Below are 18,005 nucleotides of genomic sequence, written 5' to 3' on the forward strand. Positions count from 1 at the left end.
CTTCTACAGTGACCAAATCTAAAACTTATTCTCCCCTAAATCCCTGGGCAGGGATGAGATTGCAATGTTTCATGGCAAGTGATAGTAACAGCATCACCCATCCTCCAAGTCTTATCCCCTTAAAACACACAAAAAATCATGTATTCCTGGGGCTCCTGGGTGGCTCAGTCACTTAAGCATGCAACTTTGGCTGTCCATCCTGGGTTAACCTTTTGAGTTTCTGTGTCCTCACCTGTCAAGAGGAATACAGCAGGGGCCTCACAGGAAGGGTGTCAAGCACTTGGCTCAGTGCTGGGCACATGAGATGTAGTCTATATTTAAAAAAAAAAAAAATGTAATGTTTATTTATTCTTGAGAGAGACTGAGTGCAAGTGGGGGAGGGGCAGAGTAAGAGGGAGACACAGAATCCAAAGCAGGCTTCAGGCTCTGAGCTGTCAGCACAGAGCCCGATGCAAGGTTCAAACTTGTGAACCATGAGATTATGACCTGAGCCGAAGTCGGATGCTCAACCAACTGAGCCACTCAGGCGCCCCTATTGTTTTTTAAGATTTTATTTTTAAGTAATCACTACACCCAACGTGGGGTTTGAACTTACAACCCTGAAATCAAGAGTTGTATACTCCACCAACTGAGCCAGCCAGGTGCCCCACAGATGTGGTCTATTTTATTGTTTTTATCATTATGTGGGTCTTCAGTAAATTTGAGATGAGAGCAGAGATTCTACATTAAGGTAGAACACTATTGAAATATTAATGGATCTGGCAGTTTGGCAAGGTACAATGGAGAAATAGGTACCGACAAAAACAAATTAGTAAAGCAGCATGTTAAAACCTAAGACTGACAACACCTAGGCAGGACTTTTTTTTTTTTGAAAACTGGCAGGTGGGGAGGAGAGGGTCTAGGCTCAGCCCACCATGTGAAACAGGAGAGGGAAACAAACAGGGGGTCAGCTCTCAACCATCATTTAGGTTCTAGGTGGCAGCAGGTTCCCACCTGGAGAGGAGGAAGCAGCCCAGAAATCTAGGCATCCAGTGATCCAGAGTCTGGATGTTAGATGCCCTGTCTAGAATTCTGGCTCCTGAGAAGAGAGATCAAGAACCACTCAGAAGCCTTGTTCTGAGGTGATGGAGCTCTGGGCTTCTGAGGCTCTTCCCCACCCCACCCCATAGGCTACCAAGCACAGCTTCCCACAGGAAGTGGGGTGACTGCTAATTTTTTTTTTCCATGAGGCTTGATCCTACAACCTTGGGATCATGACCTGAGCTGAGATCAAGAATCAGTCAACAAACTGAGCCACCCAGACACCCGTAAAGCTCTTTTTTTCTTAAGTTTATTTATTTATTTTCAGAGAGAGAGAAAGCACAAGTAGGGGAGGGGCAGAGAGAGAGAATCCCAAGCTGACTCCACACTGGCATCATGGAGGCTGATACGGGGCTGAAACTCACAAACTGTGAGATCATGACCTGAGCTGAAGTCAGATACTTAACCGACTGAGCCACCCAGGTGACCACCCCTAAACTCTTTAATTACCTATTGCTTGAGCCCTGCTCAGGAACCTGCATTGAGGGATAGAGGTCAGTGAAGTCAGTGGTCCCAGCTATGAGCAGTTGGTGGAGAAAGTCAAGAACATGGGATGGAAACCACACATCCTGAATTCAGTAGGTTGAATTATCAATTGTCGGTGTTGGTCAATGTTTTTCTTCCCATGCGAGTCTTTGTGCAGAGGCACTTAGCATGCAGATAGGCACATACTGTTAACGTGCAGATATTTTTATAATAATATCATCTGGCATTTATATGGTAAAAAGGGAGGTGATTGTTATGCCCATTTTCCAGATGAAGCCCTAGCAAGATTATAAATGCTAGCAGGCAGTTAATAAGTGGCAGATCTGGGAGTTGAAAAAGGAATCCTCTTCAAAGGATAAGTGGATAAAGAATGTGGCATATATGCAATGGAATATTATTCAGCCGTAAAAAGAAGGAAATCCTGTCATTGGCAACAGCAGGAATGAACCGGGAGGACGTTATGCTAAGTGAGATAAGCCAGACACAGAAGGATGAATACGTATGCTCTCACTTATATGTGAAATCTGGAAAAGTCAAACTCCTAGAATAGAGGAACAGAATGGTGCTGCCAGTGGCTGGGGGTGGGGAAATAGGGAGATGATGGTCCGGTTTACGAACTTTCAGTTATAAGATGGGAATCTACTGGACAGCATAGTGATAATAGTTAATAATACTGTACCATATGCTTGAAATTTGCTAAGGAAGTAAATCTTCAATGTTCTCACACCTCACACACAAAAGGTAACTATGGGAGTGATGGATGTGTTCATTAACTTGATTGTGGTAATCATCTCATAATGCATTCATACAGTATATTAAATCATCATGTTATACTCCTTTAAAAAAAATCACATTGTACGACCTAAATATATACAATTTGTATTTGTCAATCATACCTCAATGAAACTGGAAAAGAAAAGAGACATAAAAAAAAAAAGAAAGAAAAAAGGAATCCTGGGTACCTGGGTGGCTCAGTCGGTTAAGTGTCTGACTCTTGGTTTCGGCTCAGGTCATGATCTCATGGTTTGCGAGTCAGAGCCCCGTGTCAGGCTCCATGCTGACAGCGCAGAGCCTAGTTGGGGTTCTCTCTCTCCCTCTCTCTCTGACCATCACCTCCCCTGCTCGCCCACACACTCTCTCTCTCTCTCATGTTTAATGAACTGAGCCACCCACGCACCCCTGCAGCTCTTTTTAAGTCCCAGCCTTCTCTCTGGTGAACTTGATCAGTGAACCCTGAGGCCAGCTCCTTCTCCCCCTACTTCTCCTTCCCCTCTCCTCCCCTCCCTTCCCTGCCTTTCTGTGGTTTGTGTAAACTGTGAGCCACTAAAGGCTCCCTTTCTTTCAGCTACTTTGAGTTGGGTTTCGGTCACTTACACATAAAGAATACTGACTAATGTGTAAATATCTCCATTCAGGGGCAGAAACCAAAAGACACACAGAGACAGAGCCAAGCGATGTGTGGGAAGGCTGCCTCCCCAGCACCCACACTGGCACACAGTCGGTGTTCAAGAGGGACTGAGCGAATAAAACGGCAGAGAGGCAAGCACTGAACCTCTCTTGAGTGGGCAGAGAGGTGCCCCTGCCTGCAGGGCTGCTCTTGGTCCCAGGCTCACTTCTGGGTTCTCTGAGTGAGTCCTAGCCGTGTCTGCCCTTGGGTTGCCATGAGGCCGGGAAGGGCCACCCTAAGATCCCATCTGCCTGTTGCCACACAAATGTTTACAATAAACTTGGCCACCACCCTCCACATCCTTGAGGTGAATCCCAGGCTCTGGATTTCTTGCAGCCCAAAGTGCCTCATGTGCTGTATGTCCTAATGACAGTTGCAAGATACAGATGGTCATCGAGTCTTACAAATGAGATTAGGGCTCAGGGACATCAGGCAACTTGCCTAAGGGCACAGTGCTAGCAGGTAGCAACATCGTAGCTTTCATCCAAGTCTTCTCCAAGTGCATGCTGCTGCCTTAATCCCCTCCATTCAGAAATATTTCTCCTTTCCTCTCCTACTGCCCCCTACTCATCAGGAATAGCCATGGGGCCTTTAAGCATTTTGGGGAGAACTCTTTCTCTGAGAAGGGAGCAGGAATAAAGGCCAGTGAGGCAGGGACACATCAATCTATAACATTCCATGGCTCTCAGGGGATCTGGTACCTGTGCTGCCAGATCCCCCGAGGCACATGGCCCTGGGCCCATGCCCTTTGTTTATCCAGATCCCGCTTCTGAGGCCACCCCCAGCCTGCCCACTGAGGCTCCATTCTTTACCCCAGTTTGACTTGGTTCGTGCCCAGCTTCTGGTTTCAGCACTTGGTTTCTTGGTGGGTCAGGAGTGCACTCACCCCAAAGGCTCCAAAATCGAATGGGAAGTTCCAGGCTGGTCTCCTTACTGTCTGCTCTCCTTGGAGTTCCACCCCACCCAGGCAGCTGTGTTGTAAGTCTGAAGCATGCACCCTCATTTCTTCCATCTTCCTTTTCTTCCTCACCCCCATACCAGAAGCTACCTTGAGGCCGTGCGCATTAGGCCACTTAGGATTACTTTTCCATAATTACATATCCTCCTGGTGTTCTCTGATTGTGCAATGTTTTTGTCTATTGGATCTCTTTAAAGAGTAAGGGCTACACAGCAGCAAGAGTACATCATATAGTTCTTTTATAACCTTGTATATCCTGGGACAGAACTTAAGCCCACAGGAAGTGCTCAACAAACAAGCACCGCAGATTTAGTAACTCAAGAATCAGTTACATATGAAGGTGGATCGAGACAAACCAGACCTAGAGAGAGATAGAGCAAGTCTGTTACTCAGGAAAAAAAAAAGAAAAATGGATTTGAGTGCCTGCTATACTCTAGTAAGTGAGTTACTTTGAAAGAGAAAAGAATACAAAATGAGAATACGTCACGTCTCTGCTCTCTGTGCAGCACCGTCTACTGGGGGACCACAAGCAGAAACTAATGATTTAGTGCAATGTGATAAACACAATGGTGAAAATTGCTACAACATTCCATAGAAGGAAACAGAGGACAAAGTCACTGTTATGCCTGAGAGAATTTGAGAAGACTTCACAGAACACTTGATTTGGGTCTGGAAACATGAATAGCAGTTTGCCAGTCATGACTGAGAGATTGCTTTCTTTGGAAGTTACGGCCATATATCCCATTATATGGATGCCAACCCGTCTGCCCAGCCATTTTATTTATCTATCTTTATTATTTTTTAAAGATTTTATTTTTTTTTTTTTTAATTTTTTTTTTTCAATGTTTATTTATTTTTTTTGGGACAGAGAGAGACAGAGCATGAACGGGGGAGGGTCAGAGAGAGAGGGAGACACAGAATCGGAAACAGGCTCCAGGCTCCGAGCCATCAGCCCAGAGCCTGACGCGGGGCTCGAACTCACGGACCGCGAGATCGTGACCTGGCTGAAGTCGGACGCCTAACCGACTGCGCCACCCAGGCGCCCCTAAAGATTTTATTTTTAAGCCATCTCTACATCCAACCTGGGGCTCGAACTCACAACCCTGAGATCTAGAGTCGCATGCTCCTCCAATGGAGCCAGCCAGGCGCCCTAAGCCCAGCCATTTTAATGCTGGACCAACAGCGGGGGCAAAGTATGGATTGTACAATGTCCCTACGGGACCAGTGCCCTGGGGCTTACATGTGTGAGCTACAATCTTAGTTTCATGTAACATCTTCCAAAGCAATTAAAAATACTTTACCCAGATTGACATTGAATTCCCTTCTCTGCGCCCAATTAAAAAAAAAAATCATGATAACAGCCTTATTAGATCTAAAAAAAGACCTGATTAGAAACAGCCTGTTTAAAAATCAATAAACTTTTCTTAATCCCTGCAGTGGAAAAAGAGAGAGGCTCCTCTCTGTCTTCCCTAAAAAGTCAGTATTTATACAAAGCATTACGTTGCCGGATTCAGAGACACAGAGGTGCCCGGGTTTCCACCCAGCTGCCTGCACCCTCTGAATCCCGCATGACTTATTTGGCTATAACTAATCTCAGCTCCAGGCTTGCTTACATTTTTGGGTTACCCTTTCGCCTGGAATGCATCTCAATGTTCTCATTAGTGCTGTCTTCCTAGCCCTGGCCCTCGCTTTGCTTTTGTTGCTGTTACTTTCTGTCCTGCCATTAGTAATCTTGACTGCTCCCAGCATGCAGCCAGGCCCTGGTGTGTTCCCCATCACGCTGACACTCTCTGTTCCCGTGCCAGACGGGCCCTGGACCCCTCCCTCCGTCCCCTGTCCCCACAGCCACTGCGGATCTTCCTGGTTATCTACAGGCAGATTTTTTGTTAATTCTTTTTCTAATTATAAATGTATTTTGTACATTTCCTGGAAGACTATAAAGAAAAATATTAAGAAAACCCTCATAATCCACACTCAGAGTTAAGCACTGTTTTTTTTTCCTGGAATAATCCTTATTGAAAATATATTTTATTGTGTGTTTTATTAAAAAAGTAATATATCTCTTGATGTGATGCGATAAGAATGGCACTTCACTTCTGTGTGTTTCTTGTCACCCCAAATTTAAAACCCCCGTCTAATGAGAAAAACATCAGACAAACCCAAACTGAGGGACACTATAAAATATCTGACCAGAACTCCTCAAAACTGTCAAGGTCATCAAAAACAAGTCTGACAAAATGTTACAGTCTAGAGGAGACTAAGAAGACGTGATCGCTAAATATAATCCTGGAACAGGAAAGGGACATTACAAAACAACTTTTGAAATCCCGTTAAATAACGGACATTAGTTAATAATCATGTGTCAGTATCGGTTCATTATTGGTGACGAACGTAAGATGTTAACAATAGGGGAAACAAGATACTGGATATATGGGAATGTTCTGTATTATCCTCGCAGTTTTTATGTAGATCTAAACCTATTTTCAGATTTAAAGTTTATTTTTTAAAGAAGTACATGATCACTGGGGAAAAGAATTCAGGCAAATGCAGAATTGTGTGGAATAAAAGGCAATCGCCCTCTGCGTCCATCTCTCCACCTCACGTCTGGCACCAGCCTTATTTTCCGGAAATGCTTCCTCTTTATGGCATAGTTGAGCTCACGCTGCCAATGCGGTTTTGAATGCTGGCTTTCTTCGTCAGCTTTACAGCATGAGCCTTTCCCCGTGTCCTGAAGGACTTTTCTTAAAGACAATTTTATAGGTTTTGTGATATTCAAGGCACTGTCTTCTTGCCTAAATTAGCTGTGATCTAGCCCTTATGTTTCCTGAAGATTCGCTTTCATTACCCATGTCTTAGAATGTCTTCTCCTGCAGAAAACTGCTCCTTTGCTTTCTCCAAGCAACAAGGAAGACAGCAAGCAATGGCTTCATCCACGCTCTCCTGGGACCTCCATAAAACTTGCTTAATGTTTCAACAGAGATCGAATTTAAAGCCTTTCTTTTCTTGGGGCACCTGGGTGGCTCAGTTAAGCGTCCGACTTCAGCTCAGGTCATGATCTCACGGTTTGTGAGTTCGAGCCCCACATCAGCCTCTGTGCTGACAGCCCAGAGCCTGGAGCCTGCTTTAGATTCTGTGTCTCCCTCTCTCTGCCCCTCCCCTGCTGGTGCGTTCTCTCCCTCTCTCTCTCTCTCAAAAATAAACATTTTAGAAAATTTAAAGCCTTTCTTTTCTTTATCTCTTCCTTTGCCTTTATTTCTCATGATGGAGGGATTTATAATTCACTGGGGATAACTGTCATTGCTGATGGCTAAAATGTGTGATGTTTCATGCATGGGATTGAATGATGTCCCCCCCACAAATTCATATCCACCCAGAACCTTAGAATGAGACTTTATTTCAAAACAAGGTCTTTGCAGATATAATTCAGGAAAATGAGGCCACACTAGATTAGGGTGGACCCCAAATCCAACGATGGGTGTCCTTCTAAGAAGGCCATGAGAAGACACAGAGACACAGATGGAGAACACCATGAGAAGATGCACACAGGAATTGGATGAACGCGTCTACAAGCCAAGGAACATTCAGGATTGCTGGCAACAACCAGCAGCTCAGAGACAGCCATGGAGCAGACTCTCCCGCCGAGGCCCTAAGAAGGAACCCATCCTGCCAATGCCTTGATTTGGGACTCCCCGTCTCCAGAGCTGCGAGAGAACACATGTCTGTTGTTTTAAGTCGCCCAGTTTGTAGCATTTTGTTATGGCCGGCCTTGTACACTACGTACAGGCGGCCGTGGCCTCGGAGGAACCTGGGTCTAAGCACTTGTGAGAGGAAAGGGGCGATCGTTCTCACTGTGAGAGGGCAAGGAGGTGTCCAGTGGTATCCACCAACATCGCATGTAATGGCAGTCGGCAAAAGTCCAATCAGACAGACAGGTCGGACAGAACGCAGACCACAAAGATCACTTTCTCCCCCTTTGATCTGTGTCCGTATTATTTCCAGAAGGTTTAAGTTGTTGTTTGCCAGAGTTTGCCTTTAATACACAAAGCCTCCAGGTTGACATGTGTTAATTTAATTTGGCTGTGACGAAATATATTACTTTAGCACTTCATTTCTTTTGTTTTTTTTCAAGTTCATTTATTTATTTTGAGAGAGAGTGCACGTGCACAAGAGAGGAGACACAAAATCCCAAGGAAGCTCTGCACCATCACGCCATCGGCGCAGAGCCTGATGCAGGGCTTGAACTCACATGAGGTCATGACCGGAGCCGAGATCAAGAGTCAGATGCTTAACCGAATGAGCCACCCAGGCGCCCCAGCACTTCATTTCTTTTAAATTATTTATTGTGAATGTGCTTTGAGAACACACACACACACACACACACACCCCTCTTAACAGTGATTGCTATATGTATTTTATAATTTTTCTAAAATGACCTTATATACATTTTATGAAGAAAATGTTTTAATAAAATTTCCTTTAAAAGAGGGTGCTGCATCTGCTACAAAAATTGATTGTGATTGCAGAGATTCTCCTCAGATGAGAGGCTCGAGGTTGGTGAGGAAAATGCAGGTGGGACGTTGGCAATAATTTTTCTTTTCTTTTTTTTTTTTTTTAATGTTTATTTACTTTTGAAAGAGAGAGAGGGAGGGAGAGCACAAGTGGGGGTGGAGCAGAGAGAGAGAGAGGGACATACAGAATCTGAAGCTCCAGGCTCCAAGCTGTCAGAACAGAGCCCAACTCAGGGCTCGAACCTGCAAACCAAGAGATCATGACCTGAACCGAAGTTGGACGCCCAACCGACTGAGACACTCAGGCGCCCTGGCAATAACTTTTCCATGGTGAGAACCGGGGACCTTTCAGGTCCAAAAGGTAATCTTGGTGGTGCTATGAGGTACTATGAGGTCCTGAGGCGAGTGTGTGGTGATGAATTCCTCTTGTGGGGGTGGGGGTGGAGACGGTGTTAGAGAGCAGAGCCTTGAAGACGTTTAGTGACTGTTAGTACAACTGTGGGGTCAGAATGGCAAGAGAAAATGCTTCTCTCTCTGGGCTGCTGTGAATGAAAACAGGAGGGAGGGTGAGGTTTGTGGGCACAAGGGGAAGCTCCCGTGGTTCGCCACAGGAAGGCAGGCCACCCCTGCCTAGAGGCACCTTTGTGTCCTCTGACGATCCCAGTGTCACTTTCTGTGTAGGTTATCTATTGGTGCATAACCTCGAAACTTAGTGGCTTCACACAATGGTAAACATTTATTACCTCAGAGTTTCTGTGGGTAAGGAATTCAGGAGTGAATTAACATAATTCTGGCTTAGGATCTCTCATGAGGTTGCAGTGAAGATGACCACCAGGGCTGCAGTCATGCAAACAATTGACTGGGACTGGAGATCCACCACCATAGGGTTGGTTGTGCCCAGAGAAAGTGATCCAAGAGAGAGCAAGACAGATGCTGCAGCGTCTTTTATGTCACAGTCTCAGAAGTCACACATTGTATCCACCATGTCCTATTGATTATACTGTTGGCCCTACTCAGTGGGAAAGAGAACTACAAAACCAGAAGGTGAGGATCGTTGGGTGCCATCTTGGAGACTGGCTGCCACGCTGTACCCAGAGCTAAGCCACCAGTCTAGCCACATCATTGGATCCATGGCTGACAGAGAGCCCGAGTGCTGGTAACTTCCAAAACCTGAGCAACGGTATATTCTTTCTGAACCCTCAAAGTGAAGCATTCAGAATATGTCCAGCCACATTGGGAACCTGGGAAAGATGCTAAGGATTATCCCCAAAAGGTCAGAATTCCAAGACAAACCTCACTCTACCCTTACTCATTTTCCCCCACCTCTTTTTTAACCACCTTTTCCTTTTTCATATGAATTTTATATATCGTTAAATGCACAAATCTTAGGTGTACAATGTCCCAGTTTTGTATAATGCCTCATTCCTGCATAACCCAAACCCCTACAGAAATATAGAAAATTCCTTCATGATCCTTCCCAGTCATCCCACCCACCACACACACACACACACACACACACACACACACACACACTCAAGCAACTACTGTTGTGATACCTTTCCACTGTAGTTTTACATGTTCTAGAATTTCAAATAAATAGAATCACATAGTATGTATTCTTTTGAGTCTAGTTTTGTTTTTAATCAGTATGTTGATTCATTCATGTTGTCATGCACCAGTGATTCATTTCCCCTAGCATCATTTTTTAAAATTTCAAATCTACAGAAGAACTGAAAGTTAATACAATGAACCCCTATATATCCTTGACCTAGATCCACCAATTGTTAATGTCTTGCCATATTTGCTTGAATACTTTCTATTTCTTGTCCTTTCTTTTTTACTGAACCCCTTGAAAATTGCAGGTATCAGAAAACTTCATCCCTAAATACTTCAGCATGTGCTCCTTAGAACAAAGACATTCTACATTATCACAAAACCATTGTCATGGCCAAGACATTGGACATTGATACAATAATATTATCCAACATACAGTCCATATTCAATCTCTTTCATTCTTTTTTTTTTTTTTAATTTTTTTTTTTTCCTCAACGTTTTTATTTATTTTTGGGACAGAGAGAGACAGAGCATGAACGGGCGAGGGGCAGAGAGAGAGGGAGACACAGAATCGGAAACAGGCTCCAGGCTCTGAGCCATCAGCCCAGAGCCTGACACGGGGCTCGAACTCACGGACCGCGAGATCGTGACCTGGCTGAAGTCGGACGCTTAACCGACTGCGCCACCCAGGCGCCCCTCAATCTCTTTCATTCTGCTTAGAGGAGAGCAGGCCCAAGTCTTAGGACATGTGGTGAGATCTGGGAATAGAGGGTCAGCTGTCTTGACCTTGACACTTCATCTTCTTTCTTTCCCCCTCACTTCTCCATGGCCATCCAGTGTGTCCTAAGCCCTGTCTTGGGTAGTACTCAGCTTTCCTGGGCAGTTTACTTCAGCCCTATTTATAGGAACTCTCTTTCCCTCCGTTGGGTGGTCAAGCCCTCCTCAGTGCACCCCACATGCTCACATGCACCCCTCCCCAGGGATCAACTTCTGTGATGGACATTCCTCGAGGTAACATAGATGCTGGGAAATAATCCTCCCTCCTCATTTTTTGGTGTTTGAGTCTCACTGCTTAAATAAACTTCCCTCCTCTCAGTCCCCTCCCCCAACAACAAGGCACAGGAAAGTTTCCCGGGGCTAGGAGTAAACACATCTTTCTAACACGCACATGTACATGCGCATACACTACACCAGCAGCCTCACACTTGGGTCTGATTCTCCCCACCACCAGCCCAACCCTCTGAGTCTCCATCAGGGTGAGGCGGGAGCTACCGAGCCCCATCCAGGCACAGCCACAGCCCCCCAGCTTGGCAGCATTGCTCTGCGCCCTTGGCAAACTAATGGGGGCTCGTACTCAACCCCAGAGCCCCAGCTGTCCCTCCCAACCTCACTGCTCACTTGGCCTCAGGGCAGAGATAACACACCTTGCCTCAGGCAGTAATTGATCATTCTCATGATTGGTCAGTTCTAAATATTTAGGTAGGGTTCTGCTGCAGTCCCCTGCATCAGGGCGTTGCCAACATGCAGTGCTGGGCCTCTGGCTGCAGCTGAGAGGCAGGTGAGGGACAAGGCCACGAGTGGAATTCACAGAGCCAGCGGCACACTGGAGGCCCGGCCGATCTGCTAGAGCAGCTTCCTTTCTGCATGAGTCTGTGAGCCCTGCCCGCCTGCCCTCCGAGGAACAGCCCGGGAGTCTGCAAAAGGAGCCGGATGTTTCCTTGGGAGACTCCATTCTAGCCTTAAGCCCACGTCGGAAAGCCTGGCCTCACGAACAAGTGACAGCAGCTCCGTCTGCTTCCCTGTCTAGCGGTTGGAAGCAGGGAATCAGAAAATTACCTTTCAGTGCACAGAGGTGTGAGGCGATCAGAACACATGTCAACATTTTGTTTTGTTTTTAATGTTTATTTATTTTTGAGACAGAGAGAGAGACAGAGCATAAACGGGGGAGGAGCAGAGAGAGAGAGGGAGACACAGAATCCGAAGCAGGCTCCAGGCTCTGAGCTGTCAGCACAGAGCCCCACGCGGGGCTCGAACTCACGGACCATGAGATCGTGACCTGAGCCGAAGTCGGACGCTTAAGCGACTGAGCCACCCAGGCGCCCCCACACGTCAACATTTTGGCAGAAAACTCTGGCCCCTTCCTGCTGCATCCGCCTGCTATTCATAACTTAATTCACTGCAGACGTCCCCCCACCCCCAAACAAGTTCTGCACAAGCCATGCAGTGGATTCCAGGGTGCCGGGTGCCTTTATTTTAGACATTCACACAGTCGGGCTTCCTGCTGGTGTGACGTCTGCAGTAGGGGTGCTGGTGCCCTGTAGGGTGGGGGTGTGGCTAGCTAGCTACAAGGAGAGGTCACCGGATACTTCGACAGCCAACTCAAAAAATAGTCCTTTTGTCATTTCCAGACCCAGGCAAGAGATCTAAGGAAAGGGTGACAGACCCTGTGTACAGACCCTTCACTAAGGGCCAGCACTCATTTGGAGCACCCCTTTCTATGGTTTTTCCCTGGGTCATTCATTCTAATGTTTAGTCATAAGCTGTATTAGAGACTGGAGGTTGCTTACAAAAGCATAAAGAAAGATTAATAGCTCAGGTATAGTATAGGCACAGAGAAAAGCACAGTCCTATACAGACACAAGAAGGGGACCAGAATTTTCTGTCTCCTGGAAGCCCAAGCTAAAGGGCAAATAATCCTTGCAGGGGACACACAGGGCCCTTAGGTGTGAGCAGACTGGGTTTTAGGAATAGAATGTCTTCTCTTAAAACTGAGGACTGGGCGGGCGGGGGGCGCCTGGGTGGCTCTGTTGGTTAAGCATCCGACTTCAGCTCAGGTCATGATCTCACCGTTCATGGGTTTGAGCCCTGCATCCGGCTCTGTGCTGACAGCTCAGAACCTGCAGCCTGCTTCGAATTCTGTGTCCCCCCCCCCTTCTCTGCCCCTCCCCCACTCACGTGTGCATTCTCTCTCAAAAATAAATAAACATCAGAAAAATTTTTGAGAACTGAGAAAAATCTCCCCAGTGGACCCAGCCAGAGTCCTGCTACACCATCTCATTTGGGAAGACTGCTGATTTTTCATGATACGTTGGGGTTTTGGATTTGGTTTGGTTTGGATTGGTTTGTATGGTTGTGGTTTACCGCCCCTCCCTGCCAAACGCGGCCTTTTTTTTTTTTAACTCAAAGTCACAAGTTGATTCCAATAACTTAACATTGCCATGGTGACTAACTCCTTTGGTAGAAAGGAGAAAACTGTAAGTGGTGCAAATGGACAAGAAAGAATCACAGGAAGAGGGAAAGGGTGGGAGAGGCATTTTACAGTTTATCAAGATCAAAGGACAGAAACATGGCTGCAAAAAAAACACAAAACCTACAACTCCCACACCGGAACCACGTCTAAAGTTTGCCGGATCCGCTCTATAGCACCCATCCCCGTGCTGGGCCCAGAGGAATTCCAAACTGTTGTCATTTATCCCATGTGGTGAGCATCTCCTGTTTGTAACTTGCAGTATTTAACTGCTGCTTCCTCCTTCTTTTCACTTGTCTGAGGAGCTACAGGCCAAGTTCAGCAACAGTGTTGCAATTTGCCAGCAGGTGCAGCCAGCTAACAACAATCAGAGAAGCCTGGATATGCAAAGTTCTTTTTCCCTGCCTTCCAACTTTCCACAGAACAAAAACGCGGCAGGTGTAAAATCCCAGCTCCTAGCTAGGACATCCCCGGCCCTTCCGATTTGATCCAACTCACTTTTTATGGCCTTAGTTCTTACTAACTCAAGCACCCACTTAATCAGAGAGGTATACTGAATATTTTTTTAATAAAGTGCAATGCTGGGTGTGGAGATGAAAAGATGAGCTTTCCTCTCTGCTCTGGAGAAGCCCGTTGCCTAGTCCGCCTAGGAACAGGCTAAGCTGCTACGCTAAAGCAAAGAGACATCTACACAGGCGCACACAGCAGCTTAAAGAAGATTCACTTTATTTTTCACACAAGAGACCATTGTCAGTGGTGAGTAGTCCTGACTGCAGGGGCCGCTCAGTTCTATCAGGGTAGCTGGAGACCTAGCTTCTTCCCAACTTGTTACATCATCATCCATAGGATGTTGTCCTTGGTTGCATGGTCAAAGCTGGGTCACAACCACATCCACGCTTCAGCCTGGGAAAGAGGAAGAGAAAAAGGGGAGAGCGAGCAATTTCCTTTCAAGCAAGAAACACAGACGGTGCACCTACCCTTTTGTTTACATTCTAGAGCGTGGGCCTAGTCATGTGGTTGCATTTAGCTGCAAGGACGGCTGGGAAATGTAGTCCTTAGCTAGGCGGCACTGTGGCCAGGTAATAATAAGTTGCAACTAACAATCTGGCTAAAAAGCATCTCTTTTTTTTTTCCCTCACAGCCTAACTTTATTTTTAATTGATCCATGAAATAGTTTTGTATCTTATAGCATCGCTTTCAATTGTAATTGCACTGTCAGGGTAGAGAGATGCCAGTTCACAGAAACTTGTGGGGAAGAGAATGTCCTGTAGCAGTTTACTGTGTCAGTTCGTATTCTGGGACATATTTTACTGCCCATCAGAGATGACAAGTATCATCACAATGGCAGTCTAGTTGATACAATTCCAGCAATATGAAACTTAGTCGACTTTCAAGTTTATTTTTCGCATGAGAATGTGATGTTTCAGGTGGCTTCTTGAGGCATGAGTAGAAGCTGGTCAGGTGGGAAAACAGGAAGAACATTCCAGAATGTGAACAGCATGTGTAGAGGCCTGTAGCCATGGCGAGGTCAGGTATATTCACACACTCATTATGGGGAGCAGGTGTGTATAATATGGGGGAAGAAAGGCAGGGGAGCAATTGGAGAAATGGAGTCGAATCAGATGATGCTGAGCCTTACACTCCAAACTAAGGAACTTGGATTTTTCCCTGCAGAGCAGATGCTGTGGGGCACCCAAAAAGAGTACCAAAGATACTACACTCCCAGGATCCAGAGCCACCCCCAAAGATAAGCAGAAGATAAGCAGAAGAAAGATAAGCAGAAGATAAGCCACCCCAAAGATAAGCAGGCAATCTCCCTGAGAGCTGCCAACTGTTGATAGCACCCAGCTTCACATGGACTACAACCCACATTTCTGTCTGCCCTATCTTCGGGCCTCCTCACCTGCCAAGCCAAGTTCTCAGGACACAAAAGGAGACCGACAAGAAGGCAATAGCTGTCCCTGAAAAGAAAAAGATCAACCATCAGTAGGTGCCCCAAAACAAATTCACGTGTCACAATTCAAAGACTGAATCCTTATAGATGTTTTTTGCCCGCCAATCTGAATTTGGAAAGGGAAGGATCCTGTGAAAATTTACCTTCCCGTGTCAAGCAGGCACTGCAGCTAGAGATCTGGGAGAGCTGACTTCCGGTAAGAATTCTCACCCTCTGCAGGCTCTGCGGGTTTTCCCAGGATCCCATCTGCAGGCTCTGCAGTGAGTGTGGGGCCCCTGCGGGTCTCATCCTGATCGCCAGAAAGTGTAGAGGAGGAAAAATAATTTCCCCTCTTCCTGTTATGGTGAGTGCTTGGCTGAGACCCCTTTTTTTCTCTAGGCCACCTCGTAAGTGAATAAGCTCATTTAGGTTGAAAGTTCTCCAGAGTGGCCACTAGTTCCAGATTATCCTTCGTAAGGTTTGCCTCCTTGTTCAGCCTTAAAAGAAAATTGTGTTTAAGTTGGACCCAGTCTGACCCCAAACCCATTCTGGCTTCTAGGTCCAATCCAGCCTGATCCCAGACCCAGGCCGGTTTCTAATTTGGATCCAGTCCAGTTTCCAGGTCAGACCCAGTCCGTTCCCAGACCCAGCCCGGTTTCTAAGTGTGACCCGGTTTGCTTCTGGTGCGTTTCTGGACCCAGTCTGGAGAGAGAACTGCTCAAATGAAGTCCGAAAGCTCACGACGCCAGACCTGCAGGGCCAGGACGCCGAGGGACTTCCCGGCCACCTCCAGAGGCAGCGACACAGCAGAGAGCTCCAGGGGCTGAGCAGGTACCTACATCTGGTTGCTCTTTGCTTCTGGGGGGCTTTTGGGGTCTCCTCCTGCCTCCAGAACTGTTAAAAGATAAACTGAGGCATACTAAAACTTTTTAAGCGTTTATTTGAGCAAAAATCGATTCTAATTGAGCAGCCTCCAACCAGCAGAGAGAAAGTGAGCAAAGTCAAAGTCTTTTGTGGGCAGAAGGGAGCAGGAAGGAAAGAGCTGGTTGGTGTCTGTGAAGTTCCTTTCCTTTAGGCGATGGCAGGGGCCTATCAGGCACATTACCTAACTATGCTGACCAGGTGATTCCCGGGACAGCTGAAACGGGGGTTCAGTCCTAACTGGCTTAGCATAAACGATTCCATTTGTGCCTGTTGCCTTACTCTTAACAGCACACACAGCAAAAGTGAGAGTTTCAAAACACAAAGCTGAGCTTGGCACCCTCCTGCTTCCAACTCTCCATTAGCCTCCTGTCGCTCTTAGGACAGAGAGCAGCCACCTCCCTAAATGCCCACAGGGATCTTCATGGTCTGCCTCCTCCTTCTCCAGCCTCCTCACATGCCACACTCCTCCCAGACACCCCAGCCCTTCGTATTACTCCATACCTGCCATGATGCCCTCCAGGAGAGAACATTGGCACGAGTCACACCCCTTTCGCTGCCAGTTTCACCTGGTGAACCCTTGAGGGTGTTCACATGTTACTTCCTCAGGAAAGCCTGCCCTAAACTCTGGCTGGGTCTGTGCCCGTAATTACTCACGTATGTAACCGTCCTGCAAGTTCCGGCTGTCACAGGTGCAATCTTCCATTAGTTTGTGCGATTCGTTGATTAATGTCCTCTATTGACAGCTCCATTTCCTGTGTGGTTCTTTTCTTCCTCAGCTACATTAACCACCAGTGAAGGCAGGGGCATATCTTACACTCATTAGTCTCCTTCAAAGGGCTTAGCCTATTGCTGATGTCTGGTTGTAACTGGAATGGTTAGTAGATTCTAAGCCCCTTTGCATAAAATGTGGGTTTACCTATAAATAACGCAAATTTTGGGGCGCCTGGGTGGCGCAGTCGGTTAAGCGTCCGACTTCAGCCAGGTCACGATCTCGCGGTCCGTGAGTTCGAGCCCCGCGTCGGGCTCTGGGCTGATGGCTCAGAGCCTGGAGCCTGTTTCGGATTCTGTGTCTCCCTCTCTCTCTGCCCCTCCCCCGTTCATGCTCTGTCTCTCTCTGTCCCAAAAATAAAAATAAACGTTGAAAAAAAAATTAAAAAATAAATAAATAAATAAATAACGCAAATCTTTCCTTAATGATACCCCATATCCTTGTGTGTGTGCGCGTGATCGCAGTGGTCTTGGCTTATGCTATATCTAGGTGGTATAGGCAGCTGCCTATTAGCCCGTGTGTCACTAGAGTTACAGAGAAGATGTGATTCATCCATCCTTTTATGCGTGTACGTGTGCATTCAATCAACAAACATTCATTAATATCAGGCAGAATGGTAGGCAATGGGCAACGCAGAGGCGAATAAAACAGCAGCTGATGGCAGGGGCTTCTCTGTACAGTTATACAAGTTGTGCACTGCATAAAGGTGCCAGTGAGGAGAGGAGCATATAAGCTGAAACTCAGGCATGCCTCATAGCAGGTAGGCTAAATGTGCCTGGAGAGGGTGACTTTATCAGTGATTTGAATGGGGCAATATGAAAAAGTTTGAGGCCCTGGTTAAGGGCTAGTTTTTTCAAATCGTGGCAGAGACGAAGAATGCTCTGTGAGGTTAGCACTGTAATTAAGGCTCTGAGGGCGCAGAGGAAAGAGTGACACAGACCAGTGGAGGGCTGAGCAGGACCTGAGGGAATGAGTTACCAGACTCATTCCAGACTTACCCCTGGAATAAGGTGAACACATTCTTTGTGTGTGTGTGTTTGTTTATTTATTTTGAGAGAGAGGGCATGTGCACAAGCAGGGGAAGGGATGGAGAGAGAGG

General features: G+C 46.5%; 1 long non-coding RNA gene across 2 annotated transcripts; it reads right to left on the reverse strand.

The window, feature by feature from the left end:
- Positions 1–13,984: 13,984 nt before the first annotated feature.
- LOC147581525 (uncharacterized) lies at positions 13,985–16,766 on the reverse strand. Of its 2 annotated transcripts, none has more exons than XR_015249690.1 (3): positions 16,639–16,766; positions 15,184–15,241; positions 13,985–14,183 (listed from the first exon to the last, which is right to left on the reverse strand). It is a non-coding gene; the product is annotated as an uncharacterized LOC147581525 (long non-coding RNA). The 2 variants fall into 2 exon arrangements; XR_015249689.1 differs by lacking the exon at positions 16,639–16,766 and adding an exon at positions 15,965–16,213.
- Between the last annotated feature and the right edge of the window lie 1,239 nt (positions 16,767–18,005).

Source organism: Puma concolor, chromosome B1 (assembly GCF_028749965.1).
Source record: "Puma concolor isolate L17-30 chromosome B1, mPumCon1.1.hap2, whole genome shotgun sequence".
NCBI classification, from domain to species: Eukaryota; Metazoa; Chordata; class Mammalia; order Carnivora; family Felidae; genus Puma; species Puma concolor.